This window comes from Vipera ursinii, assembly GCF_947247035.1.
Source record: "Vipera ursinii genome assembly, chromosome: 3".
Classification (NCBI taxonomy): Eukaryota; Metazoa; Chordata; class Lepidosauria; order Squamata; family Viperidae; genus Vipera; species Vipera ursinii.
Genome location: NC_139516.1, coordinates 147,650,151 through 147,655,720, shown reverse-complemented (window position 1 = coordinate 147,655,720; position 5,570 = coordinate 147,650,151).

The window sequence follows — 5,570 nt, the reverse complement described above, 5'->3', positions numbered from 1 at the left end:
AATTTTGAAGAGTGAGATGAATCACAGGGAATATCTGTTAATAATAATAATAATAATAATAATAATAATAATAATAATAATAATAATAATAATAATAATAATAATATAAAGTTGGAAGGGACCTTGGAGGTCATCTAGTCCAACCCCCTGCTCAGGCAGGAAACCCTATACCATTTCAGGCAAATGGCTGTCCAGTCTTCTTAAAAACCTCCAGTGTTGGAGCATTCACCACCTCTGGAGGCAGGTTGTTCCACTGGTTAATTGTTCTAACTGTCAGGAAGTTTCTCCTTAGTTCTAGGTTGCTTCTCTCCTTGACTAGTTTCCATCCGTTGCTTCTTGTCCTGCTTTCAGGTGCTTTGGAGAATAGCTTGATTCCCTCTTCTTTGTGGTAGCCCCTGAGATATTGGAACGCTGCTATCATGTCACCCCTCACCCTTTTCTTCATTAAACTACACATACCCAATTCCAGCAACCGTTCCCTATATGTTTTAGCCTCCAGCCCCCTAATCATCTTGGTTGCTCTTCTCTGTACCCTTTCTAGAGTCTCAACATCTTTTTTACATCGTGGTGACCAAAACTGGATGCAGTATTCCAGGTGTGGCCTTACCAAAGCATTGTAAAGTGGTATTAGTACTTCACTTGATCTTGATTCTATCCCTCTGTTAATGCAGCCTAGCACTGTGTTGGCTTTTTTGGCAGCTGCAGCACACTGCTGGCTCATATTGAAGTGATTGTCTACTAAGACTCCGAGATCCCTCTCACAGTTACTACTATTGAGCAAGGTACCACCTATACTATACCTGTGCATTTGATTTTTCCTGCCTAAATGTAGAACCTTACTTTTTTCACCATTGAATTTCATTTTGTTAGATAGTGCCCAGTGTTCGAGTCTGTCCAGATCCTTCTGTATCTTAAGCCTATCTTCTGGAGTATTGGCTATTCCTGCCAGCTTGGTGTCGTCTGCAAATTTGATGAGTTCCCCATCTATCCCCTCATCCAAATCATTAATGAAGATATTGAAGAGCACTGGGCCCAGAACAGAGCCCTGGGGCACCCCACTACACACTTCCTTCCATGTAGATGCGGTTCCATTGAAGACCACACGCTGAGTACGGCCTGTCAGCCAGCTACGAATCCATCTGGTGGTAATGCTATCTAACCCACATTTTTCTATCTTATCAAGTAGTAGGTTGTGATCTACTTTATCAAATGCCTTACTGAAGTCCAAGTAAATTATATCTACAGCGTTCCTCTGGTCCACTAATTTTGTCACTTGGTCAAAGAATGTAATAAGATTTGTCTGGCATGATCTGTTTTTGACAAACCCATGTTGACTTTTAGTGATGACTTTGTTTGCATCAAGGTGTTCGCTGATTTGTTGTTGTTTATTCGGAATTACTTAACTTCCAGAGTTAATTGTATCTGAGGGCTGTTTGAGAACTGCTGATGACTTGGCCAAACTTTGTCCATTATTTTTGAAGAATCTGGGAGAATAGATGATTAGAGAATGGCCTAGGATGGCATATGTTGCCTTTATTTTCAAAAACAGAGGAAAAGTGTTGGCTTCCAGGGCAGCATAGTGGATTTACACTATTTTATGGGATAAAGATCAAGGGAAAAAAGGAAAAGATTTATTAAGTGAATCTGTTGGATAAGTGTGTGTTTGTGTGTGTGTGTGCAGTGGTTTCCAGTAGTTGGTAATGGGATGACCAGTATTGTAAAATGAGGCTTGAAAACTTGATTCACAGATTTTTGTTAATTAGGATGGAATAGTGGTTTCTTTTGTACTTTGAATATTGATAAGGGATGAAATATGAGAAGATTTTTATTGAAGTACTAGAGAAGGTATTAAATTAGCCAAATTGTTTACACTTGTCTGGAGGGAGAAAGGAATAATCTTTTATACATCTTTTTAGTTTTTTTTCTACTTCTTTCCATTTTTCTTCTTTTTTATATTTTTATTAGTTTGCTCTAGTGCTTAATCTTTTTATTTAGAAAACTTAATTTTTTTTTAAAAAAAGAAGTGTAAAATAGGGAGAACTCAAAATCAATTTAATATCACTTGGAAGCTTTCTAAAGCATTTAATAAAAAGATCAACCTGTAAGGACACTGAAAACAGTGCAGTGGTTAGCAGAAAACAGGATCAATTTATCAAGAAGAAATCTTACTAGGCCTGGAGGAACGTTGTCCATAGGGTCGCGATGAGTCGGACACGACTTCGCAGCTAACAACAACAACCCTTACCTCTATTTTGATTTGGTGATTTCCTGATTAGACTGTGGGTATACGTAAATTTTCAGCAAAATATTTGCCAGAGTACTTTGTAAGATTCTGATTGGTAAGCTACTTAAATAAATGTGGGCTGAATAGAATGGCAATTAAAGGGACAGGAATTCAAAGCAATTTTGTTACATTAGATAGGTTGAAAAATAATAGTATGAAATTTAACTGAGAAATCACATTGGAGGAAAAAAGCATAATGCTGGGCACACACAAGTTGAAACCTGCAACTCTGCATCTGAAATATGATATTTGAGATACACAACTTCCTCAAAAATTAAACAGACTGTTGCATTCCCATATTACCTTTTTTTTTGGAAGGGGTTAGTCAATATTTCATAAGGTTGTTCATAGTTCGCAGAGATCCTAACATATTTTGCTGTGCCAGGAAAAAAAGCTAACATACCAGGAAAATTATTGCTGTTTTCAGTCTGCAGGAATAATAATACAAACTTTGACATAGCCACCTGGTCTCTTTCCATTATTATATCAGAAGATTACAGATGTTTTATTCCTGCTGCTCAAAATATTGCTGATCTAGCATTCTGCTTATCACTAATGTGGTGAAAATAACTATTTTTGCCCACTATAGTAACGTATAAAAGCAGTTTGTTGGTAGAGGACCAACATTTTCATGCTAGTTATGAGATCAATCTTGGTCTCAGAGAACAGCGCTCTGCTGGTCAATGTTAGTATTTAGAACAGGGGTACGCAACCTCGGCTCTTTTATGACTCATGGACTTCAACTCCCAGAATTCCTGAGCCAGGCATGCTGGCTCAGGAATTCTGGGAGTTGAAGTCCATGAGTCATAAAAGAGCCGAGGTTGCCTACCCCTGATTTAGAAGAAACTGATAAATCAAAATGTTGAAGAGAACCAACTGGGTGCTGTCACCATTTTATTTCTTTTTATTTTTTGCCTTAACACTACAATTGATATAATCATTTTAAGTGATTTAGCTTGGCCAAAGGCATCAGCTGTGGTTTCTAAAATTTTTCCAAGCAATGATTTTTTTTATCTGAATTTAATCTAAGTGTGGTGAGAAGTGACCACATATTTTTCAAACTGTTGGCAATTAAATCCTTCCTGATCTTCAGTTTATCAAAGCAAGACACAAGTTTGATGGACGTGAGGTACAAGGAGTGCACTTTTGCTTCATGGTTATCTTTGAAAATGCCGCTAACAAGAAAGAGGTCTGTGTTCTTGGTGTTAAAAAAAAACAACAACAACCTTCTGTGCCAAGAAAAAAGTACTTCCTCATTTCTTCACTCTTAAAACTTGCTGTTTGTTGCCATTAACTAAAAGCTGAAGCATTTTCTGTTGCCCAGATTAAACTCTGTCCGCTGTGACCTTTGTGGGTCAGCCTTGAATCCCATTTTTTAAAAAAATTGCAAAATGGATACGTAGATAGAAAGAATCTTCTGGGTAGGTCAAAGGAAGCTACAGGTAGTCCGACTTACAACCATTCATTTAGTGACCATTCAGTTACAAGAACACTGAAAAAACGTGACGTGGCTGTTTTCCACACTTACGATTGTTGCAGTCTCCCCATCGTGTGATCAAAATTCAGACGCTTGGCAACTGGTTCATATTTATAACAGTTGCCGTGTCCCGGGGTCACATGATCATTTTTTGTGACCTTCTGACAATCAAAGTCAATGGGGAAGCCGGATTCAATTAACAGCCGTCACTAACTTAACAACTGTAGTGATTCACTCAGCACCTGTGGGAAGAACGTCATAAAATGGGGCAAAAGTCACTTAGCAACTGCCTTATTTAACAACATAATTTTTTGGCTCAATTGTGGTCGTAAGTCAAGGACTACCTGTATCTTGTTTCTTTCCCCCCCCTCAAATTTAGAACAAACCCTGTTCACCCTTCTCTTTTCTACCTGCACTATCAAGCATGGTGAAGTAGTTTTCCCAGCTTTCAGTTCTGCCTCTAAAAGAAGGCTAAAGGACAGGATGCAGCTGTTAAAACAGCTATAGACATGTTTGGTCACTCTTCCCCAATCCATCGAGGTGGATTGTGTACATTCTCTCCCCTAAGAGAGCAGCATGTCATTCAAGACATATTTTAATCTGCTTTGAACAACGTTATGTGTTTGAACAAGTTTGAAAAATGGGCGACTTCACCCTACCAATGGCATCCCACAGATTTGGCCCTTGCTTTTTGTGAACTGAGCTTGTCCAAACACACCCCAGGATATTTCACAATGTGCCAACCACTATGGCGCCCTGCAAGAGGGAATGTCAAAATGCCTTTCTTTGAAGATGAACGGTTTCAAACTCCATTTAACTCATACGAGCAGAGAGGTATTACTAATCTGACTGATCATTTCTCGTAATCATTGTTAATCCTGCATTGGGTTGATGTTGTTAGAAGAAAAGTAATCACCTTAAAACAGGTTTTCAGGGATTAAGGAAAGACGCCCTCTGCTGTGCTGAAATGTCCAAAGGATATAAAAGCCAAAAAAGCAACTATTTTAAGTTTATTTAATGAAACATTACATTTTATACTGTTTTTGAATTACGTAGATACTGCATAGCAAAGCCTAGAGTCATAAAGTAGACCACTGGTCCCCAACCTTTCCGGCTTTGTGGACCAGCAACAGTGGTGGGGAAGAGGAGATGGTTCTCTGTGCGCAGCAGGCAAGTGTGCAAGTGCACCCAGGCCCACTTGCGGAAGTGCGTGTGTCCACTGCTCACGCAAATGGAGCTTTGTGTACATGCCTGCACCCACTGCTTTCACTTGCCCGGACCAGTTCTGAATGGGCTGTGGCCCAGTGCAGGGCTGTGGCCTGGGGTTGGGGACCCCTGGAGTAGATGACATAGTTTCCATTGTTGCTGACTTGCTGAAGCTAAGGCAGAAGAGCAGAATTTTCTTCCTCCTGCTGTTTCTCCCCCTCTTTTTAAACCCCTTCTCACCAAAATAAAAGTCTGAATTATCTCGATTTATGTAGCTCACAAACACAACCCCCTTCTATTGAAGAATGGGAGGGGGGCTTCAGATCTGGCAGATTCAAGCTTGCCTAAAATGTTGCTCTGGACCATTTCATCCTGAGGAAAACTTACTAGTGTGCTGCAGCTCTGTCTCCTATCATCATTATGGTCATCATTGCCCTCAGCAGCAGCAGCACCCATCTACCTAAAGCTAGCAAAACTTCTGAAGTAATAACCAAAGTCTCTTCCACGTCTTCCTACTTTACATTCAAATGGAAAATGACTGGGAAGAAGGATCTCTTGGAACAGGTTTTTTTAGTATTTTATGCAAATGAACGAGAGAAGACA